The sequence below is a fragment of the Lissotriton vulgaris genome, chromosome 3_1 (assembly GCF_964263255.1).
Source record: "Lissotriton vulgaris chromosome 3_1, aLisVul1.2, whole genome shotgun sequence".
In the NCBI taxonomy this organism is placed as follows: domain Eukaryota; kingdom Metazoa; phylum Chordata; class Amphibia; order Caudata; family Salamandridae; genus Lissotriton; species Lissotriton vulgaris.
In genome coordinates, this window is record NC_141689.1 from 1,108,837,352 (window position 1) to 1,108,853,153 (window position 15,802).

At 50.3% G+C, this 15,802-nt stretch overlaps 1 protein-coding gene across 3 annotated transcripts in view; it reads right to left on the reverse strand.

Moving 5' to 3' along the window:
* The window catches only part of NFKB1 (nuclear factor kappa B subunit 1), a 398,216-nt gene that overhangs the window by 231,818 nt on the left and 150,596 nt on the right, over positions 1–15,802 (reverse strand). The window lies entirely within an intron of this gene.

Below are 15,802 nucleotides of genomic sequence, written 5' to 3' on the forward strand. Positions count from 1 at the left end.
GAGTGCCCCCAGTCACCAGCACATTCAGTGCCCAAGATGACGGACGCCCCCTCCATATCAGGATGACACATACTCCACACATGCAGAGAAAGAGTTACGGAGGCAAAGGCAGCGAGGGGGGCCTGCACCTGGGAAGTCGTTAGGTGATGCGATAGGGACGACTCCGTAGTAACAGTATCAGGCATCAAAATGGAAGACGACGTAGCAACAGTATCCTCATCAAAGGAGAAACAACCAACATTGTAGCCAGAGTCATTCCGTACCGCCGCACTCACACGCTGCAACATTGCATCCGGGACAGGAGTAGTTAGCGGCAGCAGGGGGCCAGTCGATCGCGGTCGTCTCAGATACGGTGCAGCTCCCTCCATCTTTCGCTCTAGTACTCGGGCTTGTCGCCGCCATGTCGCCCGCAAATCGGCAAGGGCAGCCAGGATATCGCCACGAGTCGGGTCCCTCTGCAATGTCGGCTGGTCCGCACTGCACGGCGGCTCCCTCAAATCAGTCACCAGTCCGAGGGCAGGCAGGGCATCACGTGCTGGGGACAGGGAGACAGCCACCATCTCTTCTTGCAGGGGGGGTGTCATGGCTACCCATGCAGTGAGCGCACAATGAAGAGAGAGGGGCGACTACGCAGACAGGCAGAAGGATAGTGGGAGCCACCGAAGGAAGCGCGGCTCACAGGTCCAGGGCAGCGCAGCACAAGAGCCCCCTCACCTACTAGGAGCGCGGGCGGACCGCGGCAGAGAAGGCACCCCAAGATGGACTCCGTCCAGCCTGCAATCAGCGTGTCAGGGGAAACCACTGTAAGAAGGGCTCCCGTTTCGCCAGTAAGCAGTTCGATCCAGCAGGGAGCCTCAACACAATGGAAGGGGCCGATGCCACCCACCTCCGCGATCGGCTGCACCCCCGCTTTAGTCGGTACCTTCCCAGCGTGTCCCGCTGACGACGTTCAGCCGCGTCCAGTGGCGGCGATCGGCTCCAGATCCCGGGCAGCATCGGAAGTCGGCCAACGGTGCGAGTTCACCGTAGAAACAGTCGGTAGAGGTCTCAGAGGAACGCCAGCGACATCAGTGCGTGTGTGTCCCCGTTTTGACTCGGTGTAGGCAGGATGGAAGGCAGGATTTCGATGCAGGATCGGAAGACTCGCGGAGCCGGGAGCTCACACGTCCGTCCCGTCCGCCATCTTGAATGGGAGAGTATCTTGACAATATACAAGGGAACGTGTATTTCGGAGAAAAAAACAATCATTGTTTTTAAAAAAATGCATACAAAATAGAGTTGTTAGATGAATCTATCTAGCTTTACAGCTCTTCTCATGCCAAATTAAAAAGAGCACAGCCATCCTATGTAATTTTAACTAGGTGGCAACAGACCTGAACTTAACGCTGAAAAGGGACCGGTCATCTGCCTGTGGATGAACTCGCTGAGCTTGGCTGGTGTATAAACTCCATGGTGGACCCAGGGCAACAACCGCTATGGCTGGTTCCATAGTATCCATTTATCTGAGCCTCTCCCTGCCACTCTTAGTGAACTCCTCAGAGGATGTAACGTGGCATAGTACTCATTCTGATGGTTGGCTCGTCTGCCGCCCCGGCGTGAAGTGCATAGCACATACTACAGTTGATGCAGGATTGCGCCTCCTGATGGTGCAACCCTTTATCTACAGGAACCTTCCATTATCCATGTTGAATATGATCTCAACTGTGTGATATAGGCTACTCCAAAGATGGTAGGTGTCCCTATACACAATTCATCTATTCTCACACCGACGCCTAGGTGCAGGTACACATTTTCTGCAACGCGGTTTGCCTTATGTCTACTGTATACACTAAAACACCTTCCCCACAGGCGCTGGAGACTACACAAACACACACACACAAACACAGTATCGTAGCCACTAATGATTAATATGTCACACGACAGATGCATGCTCATCCATACAACGTACTCCCACAGAGTAACGTACTACCCATCCACAAATGCTCTACAGTGCCTAATCAGCTATTTAAAAGGCAAGTAGCTTAAGATAAACAGTTCAAATAAAGCACACAGAAAAAAACAGTTGAAAAAATAAATCTCCAAAGTCCATAGTGAAAGGTGACCATATTGATCCTGAATTACTTCTATCTCCTGCCCATGTAGGGTAAGGGGACCGTGCTCACGGGCGTGAAGTAAATAAAAGTGAACACAAATGCACCCCGCCATGTTCTGTAAAGTGAAAGTACCTGCCCTAATTATGCGAGTATTACATTTCACCAGAGGACAATTTGGACTACAGTTTGACACAGAACCAGAAAACAGATGGCAAACTTTTTTTAGCAGTGTAGGTCAAAGGACAAAAATCAAGCAAAAACATGCAGACAAACTCGTCCACCCCCTGAGAGCCGCTGTTCCTCATGAGGCGCCCCCTGAAAGCTGTGATAGTCGAAACCAGTGCAGTACGTTCCTGAGAAGACATTACCTTTCGGAATCTGTCAGCGCACTATCAGTCATCAAGTTCACACTGAACATACAAAAGAAAACGCGATTTGAAAATGCCCCTGGCATGGAAGCGTGTGCCTGTGTGGGCGCAGTGTGAGTACAGTTCAGCTGCGGGCTCTCACGGTTTTCATTTATAGATAACACACTTCCTCTTTGTCGGCTTATTATCACCTCAAAAACAAGTTGTAAAAATAAAACCAGCTCTTCGGCCTTTTAAAAAAAGTTGTTTCAACACCTACACGGCCTACTAAGAGGAACAAAATATTTAACGGATTCGCTTAAATATGTAATAGGCAGTACCAATTAAATCTGTGACTAGAGTAGGGCTTCTCTTATCTCATACACTAAACACTAACCACACAGTCTCTAGCCTTTTAAAGGAAGTGAAATAAATTGCTCTGCATGAACTGCTCTTTCCTCTTTTCCTACCAACCACCCAGCTTTCACCTTCTCAGTTAGTGTGTAAACTTCGAGGAAGATGGCCAAACCATATGCAATGCTCAAAACCTCACTCCTAATGTGATAGACAAATTTACAAGTCTAGGGGCATAATTACTAGAAAATGGCGCGGCGCTGCAAGCCATCTTGTTGCGATGAGCTGCGTCATTAGGATGATGAGCCTGGTGTGGCTGATGCAACTTTGACGATGCCCTCTGGCATGTAGAGAGCCACCCAGGCCTCTCAATACTTTGTAACCATTCTAACATGCATCCCCACACCCCTTGGGCGGGCTCGCTCCGGGGTATATAATAAAGAGGCGGAAGACCGCTCGGGGTCTTTCCGGCACCTGCCAGTAAAGTGTGTCTGGGTTCTATGTGCCTGCTATTGCGCCCACGTGCAAGGCCCAGCCCTTGCCCTCGACATTGGCGACGAGGCCGGTACCGACCTCGCGCATGCCCTGCCCTGCCAACTGCCCTGTGCATCGGCTCACCTCTGGTGCCTGGGCATCGGTCTGCTGCCGGCGCCAGGCGAAGATCGACGCGGTGTCCACCCGCTCTGCCTGCTTGCAACGCAGCACTGCCTGTGCGACGGCTCGAGGCCCGCCCTGGCGTCTCCCTTGAGGAAGCGCCTTCAGCTGGCGGGACTCGCCGTGTGCGCCGGACGGGTGAGTGACTCGTCGTGCGGCCCCGCCCGCGCCGAACTTCCACGGCCTGCACGGCCCTGTAACAGCGTGCACGCATCGAGGCACACGCCCCCCCCCCCCCCCCCCAAGGCGTGCGGAGCACCCAGGCGCAGCCTCTGTAGGGGGAGGGGTGAAGCTGAGCGACGCTGCAAGTCGGCTCACTACTCCCTCCTGCTTCTCCCGGTTATTTCGCTCGGTGGGGGACACTTGACGCCGCCCCCCCTCCCTGCGTGGAAAGAGAAAAAAAACAGCAAACAAGCATTGGCCGATACAAGGGTGTATGGGACAATACGCTGAAGTAGCCCTGGGAGCCACGGAAGCAACACTTTGGAGGGGAGTTGCCTCACAGCATCACACTGCTCGAACCCAGTCTCACCTACACTACCTGCCCAGAGCCATACACACACATGGAACGCCGCTCGGTCCAACAGTGACTCTATCACGGAGGAGAGTACAATACTGAGCCCGCTGCTCCTCAGGAGACCGCAGCATATATCGTGTAGGAGATAACGATGACAGACCCAGCACCAGGAGTGGCAGCACCCGCACAGCCACCACCTGGCCCAGCAGGACCAGCCCAGAATGTAGTCACAGGCCCCCAAGTAACCAGCCATGCGCACACAGGCGTTGCACCACTTTCCCCATTCAGCGAGTCGGCTGACCCTGCGACGGCAGCGCCGAGGTGGAAATCGTGGCTCGGTAGACTTAACCTCTACTGCAAGGGAACCCGCGAAACAGACGGAACGGTCAAGAGGTCCCTCCTCATCTTATACGGAGGCCCTGAAATCTATGACCTATTTGAGACACCCCCTGATACTGGTCGAGAAGATGACTATGATGTGGCGGTCGACGCCCTCAACGCCCACTTTGACCCTCAGCTGAACAATGATTTCGAGAAGTTTAAGTTTAAGAGGGCGTGGCAAACAGAGTCTGAATCGGTGGACATGTACTATGCACGGCTGCGCCGGCTGGCCAGCAGCTGCCCGTTCCTAAACCCTAGGGAAGAGATAAGAGACCAAATCATCGTGGGATGTCGATCGAAATTGTTGAGGAAGCTCATCCTCAGACAGCCTGGAATCACATTAGATGAAATCCTTATTCTTGCCCGCTCGCACGAGTTGTCGGATGCGCGGGCCGAAGAAATGGAGGCTGCATTACGCTCTCCAATGTCACTTCCCGCTGTACCCAAAATGGCGCCAATCAAGGAAGAAAGAGTGGACGCAATACAGAGAAGACCACAGCCCAACCATCCGCGGCCATGGCCATCCAGAGGCGCGCAGTGCGCTTACTGTGGGGAAGACCACCCGACAACAGCAACTTGCAGCGCAAAGGGGAAAACCTGTCTAAAGTGTGGCCGACTAAACCACTTTGCAGCGGTATGCCAAGGAGGGAAGTATAGGCCAAGATCGAGTGCGGGATATGGACCCAGGTCACTGACGCAGCGGGTCAGGCAACTGTCTTTGGAGTCCGAACATCCACCCCCAGACAACCAAGCTCAGGAGAGAAGGCCACGGTATGAGGATGACGATGATGACGAAGTATACGTCATCTCGTACGTAAGCCGGGTTTCCACGAAGAAAAGACCACCGCCCATGTGCACAGTCTCCGTCGAAGGCACTGAAATGCGAGCACTTATAGACACAGGGGCGTTCTGTAAACGTCATGGACTCTGAACAATATGAACTAATGTCACCCAAACTGGCACTGGCACCCTCAAGTGCACGCATCTACACGTACGGAGGCACAGACCCGTTGCCACTGCGAGGAGTTATCAGCACCACCATCGTGAACGGCGAATACTCGACAGAAGGAGCTTTTTAAAATTTTTAAGGAAATCTCGGTAGTCACCAACGAGAGCAATGCCCTTAATGACTCGGTGGCGAAATGCAATGATATTGCCAAATACTTTGCTAATAAAATCACTACCATCTATTCCAACTTCTCCACCGACCTGTCATCAGGATCTGATTTTACTGAAAACTTGGAGCTGATCCATACTAAAAAATGTCTGACCAGTTTCTCTGTTCCTCACACTACTGCTCTCACTAGCATCTGTAGGAGCATTAAGTCTGGCTCTCCCCGGGACCCTGCCCCCCCCAGGATACTTACAGCCAGTCTGGAAGTCCTTGAGTATCACTTCAGGCACATCCTCCAACTCTCTTTTTCTACGGCCACCCTCCCTATAGAATGGAATAAAGCTATTGTGTTGCCGATAAAGAAAAAACCCAACATCAGTCAGGACATTCTAGAAAACCTTCGGCCCATCTCGCTGCTACCTTACTTAGCGAAGGTGGCTGAGAAAATAGCTAATAGCCAACTCATGGCCCATCTAGAATCCAATGGTGCGTTTCACAGCTCCCAATCAGGATTCAGGGCAGGCTATTCTACCGAAACCGCCCTACTGAGAGCGACAGAAACCCTACGGGCGGGTGTAGATGCAGGACAGACCATGGCACTTATAATGCTGGACCTGAGTGCGGCGTTCGACACTGTAGCACACTCCATCTTGCTACAGTGTCTGAACAAAGCCGGGGTCACCCAGGAAGCATTGGGCTGGCTGAAGGCTTTTCTCACCAACCGCTGCTTTCAGGTTCAGAGAGGTGCTTTTCTCTCTGACAGCATTGCCTTGGAACAGGGGGTGCCTCAGGGCTCTGCCCTGAGCCCCACCCTCTTCAACCTGTATATGGCCCCTCTGGCTGAAGTTGTTCAATCGTTCGGCATTGAATTAGTCTCATATGCCGACGATACCCAACTTCTCATCTCCCTATCCCAAGCTCCCTCTGTCTCTCCAGACAACTTTAAATCCTGCATGCAAGCTCTGGCAGGTTGGATGACCCAACACTGCCTGAAGCTTAATGGCTCGAAAACAGAGGTTCTTGTTATGGGAGGTAGGGACTCGAGCTGGACCAAGGAGTGGTGGCCCTCTTGTCTGGGACCGCTACCCACCCCCTGTGAAGCAGCCAAAAATCTGGGGATTTGGGTTGACCCTAAACTCTCCTACGACTGCCACGTGAACAGGGTGGTCGGTAAATGCTACGGGGTCTTGAAGACCCTTAACCGTACCCTGGATCTCCTCCCTCTGGAAGCAAGGCGCACTATGACACAAGCGCTTGTGACTTCCAGAATAGACTATGGGAATGTGCTTCTGCTCGGAACATCGCAAAATAACATCAGGAGACTTCAAGTCCTGCAGAACACAGCAGCACGTCTAGTCCTTAGACTTCCCAAGAGAGCTCCTTCCAAACCTTCTTTAGACACCCTCCACTGGCTACCCATAAAAAAGAGAATTCTCTTTAAAGCACTACTAATATGCTATAGGATCATCTCCCAAAAAGCTCCTTCCTATATGAAAGACTTAGCCATTCCTTATGAGCCCAATAGAACTCTTCGCTCCAGGGGAACTGGCTTGCTCACAGTACCCCGTATCAGGAAGGCCAGAATGGGTGGCCGCTCTTTTCGGGTTATGGCCGCCAAGGAATGGAATGCTCTCCCTATGGAGATCAGACTAGCGGACTCGGAGACTGCTTTCAGGAAAAGCTTAAAAACCCACTTGTTTTCCCTGTAACTCCCTACTATGCACCTGACTTCTTTCCACAGCGCGGGGACACGCCGTGATGGCGTCACCAGGCGCTTTATAAACTCCTTTGTTGTTGTTGTTGTTGTAGAAGCTCGTTTCCATATTACAGAAGGAAAGAAAGGCACCCTCTTGAGCTGCCACACCGCCGAAGACCTGGGGCTGGTATTCTTCGCAAATCAAGTACATCAGTCACATGCAGACAACATGCTGCAAAGTTTCCCAGCTCTGTTCAGTGGCTTGGGGAAACTGAAAGGAAAGAAAGTTCGCCTACACATCGACACCTCCGTGCCCCCAGTCGCGCTCAGGCACCGGCGAGTTCTGTTCAACCTCCGGCCAAAGGTGGAGGCCGAACTCAAACGGCTAGAAGATCTCGGGGTCATAGAAAAGGTGTCCGGTCCGACCCCGTGGGTGTCCCCGCTGGTTGTAGCACCCAAACCCAAACAGCCAGGTGCCATCAGGCTATGCGTTGATATGAGGCTCCCCAACGCCCCCGTGAAGAGAGAGAGTCATATTACGCAGACTATGGATGACATCGTTGCAGACCTCAACGGAGCGAAGTGGTTCTCCATGTTGGATCTCAACTCGGGATATCACCAACTGGAGTTAGAACCTGAGAGCCGCTACATAACTACTTTTTCGATACATGTCGGACTCCGACGATACTGGAGGCTGAGCTTCGGCGTATCCTCAGCCGCAGAAGTTTTCCAGAACGCAATTAGGGAGGTGTTGTCAGGACTGAGTGGGGTTATCAACCTGAGCGACGATATCCTCATATACTCCAACACTCTCGAGGAGCACCACACCCATCTGAGAGCCACGCTACGGAGACTGGTGGACACGGACTGACCCTGCATCGCTCCAAGTGCTCGTTTTACCAAGAATCCATTGACTTCTTTGGATACACGTTCACACGAGAAGGACTGAAGGTTGACCCGAGGAAGGCGGAACCAATCAGAACCGCAAGCACGCCGCGAAACCCATCCTAGGTGCGAAGTTTTCTCGGCATGGCCACTTACTGTGGCCGGTTTATTCCTAATCTAGCGGCTCTGGCAGAACCATTGAGGGCCCTCACTCGACAAGACCATGAGTGGGAATGGACATGCATGGCTAACCAAGCGTTTCAAGACATCAAAGCGAGCCTTCTTGACAAGGCAGTCATGGCATACTTCCAGCCACGCCGGAGGACTGAACTAATTGTGGATGCCAGCCAGGTAGGCCTGGGAGCTGTACTGTTGCAAGAATATGGCGGAGACGAGTGGAGACCAGTGGCATATGCCTTAACCGACACGGAGACTCGATATGCTCAGATCGAGCGGGAGGCCCTGGTAATAAAGTGGGCATGCCAACACTTTCATTTATATCTTTATGGGCAGGAGTTCACTGTAGTGACAGACCACAAGCCACTGCTGTCCTTATTCATGGGATCGTCCAGACTCGGGTCCCCACGAATAGAGCGGTGGGCCTTTCAGATGCAAGGATACAACTTCAAACTCGTGTTTCGACCGGGGACACAATCCTGCAGATTATCTCTCCCGACATCCCAATGTGACCAAGAAGGCTATATCCCTCGCTGATGGACCGGGGGTGGAAGAGTTTGTCCACATGATATCCCAAGCAGCCTGCCCGGACACAATGACGTTGCAGGAGATAGGCGAGGCCACCGCCGCCGATGAAACACTAGCCCGGGTCAAGCGGGCTCTAGAGGAAAATCGCTGGACTCGCTTCTTAGACGGGAGCCAGAGCCTGAGACCTGAAGTGAGCCATGCCAAGCAACAGATCTGGCAAGTCCGGAACGAATTGAGCATAGGAGACGAAGGGGTTGTACTCCGTGGGCATCTAATTGTTGTGCCCGAGAGCCTTCAACGACACATGCTAACGATCGCCCACACGGGTCACCAGGGGATGGCCAAGACCAAAGCAAGGCTGCGGAACAAAGTCTGGTTCCCTGCCATGGACAGGATGGTGGACGAGATGGTTCGATCCTGTCATGCCTGCACGATCACAGGATGGGACCCGGCACCAGCGCCGGTCACCCCGAAGCGGCCCTGGACCAATTCTTGAGTGCTTACAGACAGACACCACTTAGCACCACGAAAAGTGCCCCCGCGCACGTGCTGTTTAAGAAGGCACCTCGAGGCAACATCCCAACTGCACACAGCTGGACACCCGAAGCAAGAGACGGTGAAGCCATCCAATCCCGGAGGCGAACCACCAACCAGAAAGCGAGTGAGAACAGGCATGCCCAGCCACTGGGATTGCGAGTAGGAAACACAGTGGTAGTTCAAGATCGCCATCCAGGGTGGAAGTTCCGGCCACCTTATGAGCCCAAGAGACGGACTGTGGAGAAGAGACAAGGGACTATGGTTACAGTTTGGCGAGATCATCAAACGGTCACCTGGAACGTATCCTGTTTCAAGAGGGCGGGAAGGCCGGCTGGCCTCCCCGCGAGTGTTGTCGGTCCGGAACCCGAAGAGGACGACACTCAGGATACTGATGGGCTATGGGTCGAGACACCATCCCTGCCGTCTGGCGTAGGAGAAACGGCCGGTGGTGCTAGTCAGGCTGCAGCACCCAACAACACTGCGGCGAATTCATCATCTCTGGTCAGGAAAGGCGAGACAACCCCGGCCGGGGTTGTGGTTTCCCCAGCATGCCAAGGCAGACGATACAACCTGAGGCCTAATCCAGGCCCGAGCCAGAGACTGAGAGACTTTGCCTGGACCTCACCCTGATGTGTCCCCGTATATAAGGACAAACTGAATTGAAGGAGGGATGTAGAGAGCCACCCGGGCCTCTTGATACTTTGTAACCATTCTAACATGCATCCCCACACCCCCGGGGCGGGCTCGCTCCGGGGTATATAATAAAGAGGCGGAAGACCACTCGGGGTCTTTCCGGCACCTGCCAGTAAAGTGTGTCTGGGTTCTATGTTCCTGCTATTGCGCCCACGTGCAAGGCCCAGCCCTTGCACTTGACATGGCAGACACCTTATATGTTATACTGACAGCGGTGCCCGAGCAGCATGGCCAATGCCCGTGGAGCTGTATTGGCAGCTATAGAGGAGATTGACTTTGGTTTCACCCCCTTAGCCGTCACCTACCCAGCCAGACATTGGATATTGTTTTTCCTTGTCTCTTCACTGTCTCCCCCCCCCCCCGTTCCCCCCCCCCCCCGGGGCAAATAATGGTATTTCCCTCCACTGTGCCACTCTGAAGCCTCCCAGAGGGAGGCGTGAGAGTCTGATGCATTCCCGGGTTTACGAAACCTTGTAAATCTGGGAGTGCGTCAGAATCCATGGGTGTTGCGTGAGACACCCCCAGCAACACCCACAGAACGCCCCTTTCATGCAGAGTAATGCTTGAAATGGGGCTATATTTACAAGGCCATGAAAAGCCACGCAGCGTGGCTTTGCCTGGCCTTGTAAATATGGCTCAGCATTGTGCACTACCGGAGCGTCAAAAAAAGTGCCTCTCCGGTGGTGCAGGGGCCTTGTAAATATGTCCCCTAATTTTAAAGATGAGATTCCGAATGATATTACCCTTAAGACCGTGAAAGGGATGACTATGAATGTAGTCTTCTTTATTGGTTTAAGCATGTAATGTTAATTATGTTGTGCATTTAGAGGATCTTCATGAGCATTGTATTTGATACATGAGTAATGGTATGCATGGCTGTTTTGCAAGTTATGTATTGAGGTCCTAACCATTACTTGGTAATTTCAGGGATTTTCAGGTTCCATTCGCAGCCACTACTCTACTTTATCTGTGCTTTTTTTCCAATGAACTTCTAAGTTTTTTAAAATCTAGCCTTTTTGTTATAACCAAAGCTGACCATAACTTCTCTTTAACCTATGAACTTTCCAATTACTTTTTGTGGGTTGCTGTTCATATACTACACCCAACAGTATCCTGTGCACGACTGCAGCTGGTGTTGCCCACATCAGGGGATAGTCGCAGGGCCTGACATGTAAAATTACATCATTTATCACATCACCGATGATGTCAGCCGAAGTTCAGGAGGTCAAGTGGCAGTCAGGGACTGCGGCCATAACTCTGGGGGTTGAGGTCTTTTGTCACCGCTGCCTTGGAGCCGGTCTTACTATAGTTCTATAAACTGGGCCAAGTACAACCCTTTCCACACCTGACCCCCAATGGTAGCGAGGGCGACCAGTCACAGGCTTTTCAGGGAGCTTAGCATGATAGGCTCAGGAATCAATACCACCACCATAGCCGCACAATAAGAGCAATGTACGAAAGTGATTTTCTGTAGAAAAGACAGGTACTTTATTAGACAGAAACATAGCATTCCACTACACGTTCAATATTGCATGAATACTCAATTCAACTCAATTCATGGGTGTGAGTCTAGCGCTTAGAGCGACCTCTGTTGACTACTCTAATTATGCCTCAAACTGCTCCTTTGTGTGCTCCTCCCTTCTCTGGGTTCCCTCCCACTTTAGGGTCAGAGTTCGAGGTAAGGTCTATAGGTGCAGCTCATGCTCCTGCCCTGTTTGGTCTCAGCACTAAGTTGGCCGGTTCAGTCTCTCACCCAGTAGTAAGGAGCAGCGGTAGGCCACATTCAGCCCTTCCGCAGCAATGGGATCTCACTGTTTGCAGGAAGAGTTCAGGTGACATATGGCAGTCTTCCAGGAAGCTTCGTAGTAGCTGGCCGCACTTCGCGTTGACCGGAAGGTCGCAGGAGGCTTTGGTCAGTGGCCCTCTTCCAGGCGGCTGGCTGCGGATCACGGTTCACTCCAGCGCTCCTGTGGTTACTTGACTCTCAGAGCAACTGACTCTGTCACTCCAGTGGGTACTTGACTTACGTCATGGACCATGCCAACACTCCGGTGAGTACTTGGCACTTGTTCTTGAGCATAATGGCCACAGGCCTGCAAGTAATTATTCTTTGGCATGGCAGATCCGAGGCACTATGTTCAGCATGCAGTTCGGCAAGGTGAAAACCTCAATTGTTCACCGGGTATCCTGGGGCACCTCTCTGGTCACTTGGTTTTCTGGACTGGTCCTGAATCAAAAGCACCTTGGCCAATGCTGCGGTTACGCCATCCACTGGTGAAACATACAGGTCACCAGAAGTTGATTATCCTGGCTTTAGTCTGGCCTACACCCCTTATACATAGCTCCAGGTGATTTAGTTGCTACAATGGAGACAAGTGACTGCCTGGTCCAGCAGTACTGTGATTCCTTCGGTGCCCTTGCTTAGAGAGTCTGTCAGACGGGCCTTACAACAGGTTCAATTATGACAGTCCCTTTCATGATCTGCTCCTCCTGCAGGGTTGGCACTTCCTTCCTGTGCTCATCGGCAGAATGTATTGACACTCAGGATACTCCAGTTATTCTTCCTTCAAATTGGAATTTAGGCAATGTTACATCGTCTCTGGGGAGTTGGCTGTCAGTGCCACACCAACCCTTGGTTGCTTAGTAGTCACTGAGTACCCTACAAAGTATTCCTTGCTTGGCAGAGGAGACCACAACAAACACCGATGGTTCTTGAATATTCCCCACAAGACTGTAATTGACAGCCTGGTAGGGAATATGCACAGGCTAACTGTCCCCATCCACAGCGCTCAGATCAATTACAAATCTGCATTACAGCGCTGTGATTGGCTATGGGGAGCCTGGGTGTATCCTGGTTCCAGGACTGCGGAGGACAGACGCTGAGATAGACCGGAGGGAAATGGTTTTTACAAAAAATATATTTTTCAACCCAGTCTGTCCCCCCCTGCCCCGCCACCCCGTTCCCTACCAGCCGCCACTGAAGGCACCACACAACTCGCCAGGCTCTCCAAAGGCTAAGCAAAAGTTCATAAAAGTACCCTGTTTCACCTTGAAAAGTTGAATACACTGTTAAGCACATCACAGTGAAGAAGATATCCAAAATCTGAAAAGGATATCAGAAGGTTGAAGGTGTCCTGCAGCAGTCCATGGTAGGCACTGGGTCCTCGGCTGTTTTGGGTAATTTCTCCCAGATGGCTCTCTTGTTGCAATTTTTACAGATCTTTCCTGTCTCAAGCAGGAGAGAATATCAAAATCATCCCCACCAGGATTGCACAGCTCGTTAAGAGTTTGTCTTACCAAATACAATCTACAGTTATCTTATATAAAAGGGTATATTAGTCTTGCTCAATTGATTAGTACACATTTTGAACGATAATTGTGTTGTTTTAAGGTGCTCACACCAGCAGACCGGGTTCTTTTTCCAGCTACATCTTTATTCAATTATTTTTCGCTGTCAGAAAGATCATTATGCCTGCAAGTTAATTGATGCACTTGTGTGCCCTTTTTTGGGGTTCCTGAGGGTCTCTTGTCCCGGCTTTCTGATCTACACAATCTTTAGGAATCTTTTATCACCCCAAACTATAATCCCTTCAGGTAAATATTGTTTATGTAATATTAAGTTCCTTCTGACAATAAAATGCTGATATGTATCATTCTACACATACTTTGACCTGAGACTGGGCCTAGAATAATTAAGATGTTTTGAATTTTGTACTTAAGACTGTTCCATCTTTTGGCTCAGTTGCTGATCAAAAGGCTTGTGTTTGAGGAGAGTATGGTAGACACTGTGATCTTTTATATTTCTCCTTTCCACTCAGCTCTTCAATGTATTGTGGGATACTTGATTGTAAATTACTTTTCTGTTCACTATGTATACCTATCAGTTGACTAACTACCCTTGTTCCTTCTAAGATAAGAATTAAAATAATTCATTATTTATGTATTTTTGTCTACTTCTATGTAGGCACTGTATAATATTTGATCACACTTACCCATATTATACACATATATTTCTACTGTGGTTGTAGAGGCCTGAAGTTCAATATTACATTGCTGGCTCATTCTTTACGCTGTGGTTTTTGTATTGACTGTGATTTAGGGGCATAACTAATGCTCGAATAATATATCTAACTCTGGTTATGTCTTGTATATGTATAACAGCTCTCTTAACATTAAGTTCCACTGTTACATTCACTCAATGTTTATCATAAGTATTCAATCAGTAGGAGAGATTTTTGTACCGTTTTTTTGTCATAACGACGGGTCTCTGCATTAGTTGCAATTTCAACTGAAACATCAATATGTATGAGATATATCTTCAGCATGTCCATGTTTATCTCCGAGGGGAGCTTAAGTAATCTATTGTAATTAAGTAGCCGTTCACAGATGTTACAAAATGTAGATTTAGTCAAGATGATAACTATTGGGTTACAGGTTATTTATAAATGCCCCGTTAGGAGCTGCAACCACACTGCTCACTCTATTCTCTCCGACTCTCCCATCCTCGTCGCCAGTATTGTAATTAAGTAGCCGGTTCATGGAGGTTACAAAATGTAGATTTATTGAAGACGATATCTCTTAGGTTACAGCAATACACCAATTCGCCCCAGGAGCAGCAACCTCACTGTTCAACCCACTATCTCCAACTGACACACTTCCAGACACAGGCACTCATCAACAGTCCACCACATCACACATACACACACACACTCACACACACACACACACACACACAGGCTAAGCAGCAGGGAACTGAGAAACTAGGGAGAGGATGCAGTATATCAACCTCCGTTACAACATGATTTTATGATGTTCATTCCTCATATAATCTCTCTAGCTTTTAGATATCAGCTACTGAATATTTACAAAAATGCACATAAATAAATTCCTTAGAGCTAGGGGTGGGCGCAGTTCGCGAAGTAGCGCTACGAGAAGCAACGCGAAGTGCACTTCGCACTACGCGAACTTCACGTAGCACTACGCGAGCTGCGTAGTAGCATGTTCGCACTGTGCAAGATGCGTTTTCAATGATTGCACAGTGCGGACAAGCATCCGGCACTGTGCAATCATTGAAAACGGTATCTTGCACAGTGCAAGCTGTAGTTTTCTGCTGCTCGAGTAGATTATTACTCGAGCAGCAGTTTTCTCAACGCGAACTGGTAGTTTCTCATTGCGAGCGGTCGCGAGCATGTGCAACCACTCACAATGAGAAACCTAACCTCCCCGCGTTGAGAATCTCTCCGGGATGTCATTTTGCTTGCTCGCGGTCGCGAACATGACGTTGAGGACCGCGAACAAGCAAAAAATGACTGCTGCACTACGCTATGCTGCACTATGCGTGTTCGCACTGTGCTACGTGCAGCTCGCGTAGTTTGAAGTTGCGCAAACTCCGCGAGCGTAGCTTAGTGCTTCGCCCAGGGTTACTTAGGGCTCTATTTTTATATTAAGTATCCTCTTGTATAAATGATAAATGAGATGCCTTTTAGAGTACTGGGTAGCCCATGATTGTAATGCATACTTGAGTCAGAACACAGACTCTTCACCCCCCTCCCCCTAAAAAACAAACAGGCAGAAATCTGTCAGGGAAAAGTCCCTCTCCCCTTGCCCACAGGACATGCACAGCCATGTCTCTAAACGTTCAGGGATGTACAGCAGCAGTCCCCGAGTTATCTTGTGTCGCAGGTATAAAATGCCATTGGGCGTTCTTTTGGAGTTGTATCGTCCACAGCATGACAACAGGGGTACCTGACTGGTGCCTGCGTAAGGCACAGACTTTAGCAATCCAACTATGGTAGAAAGGGTTCAATTAAGCCGACCTCGAGATAC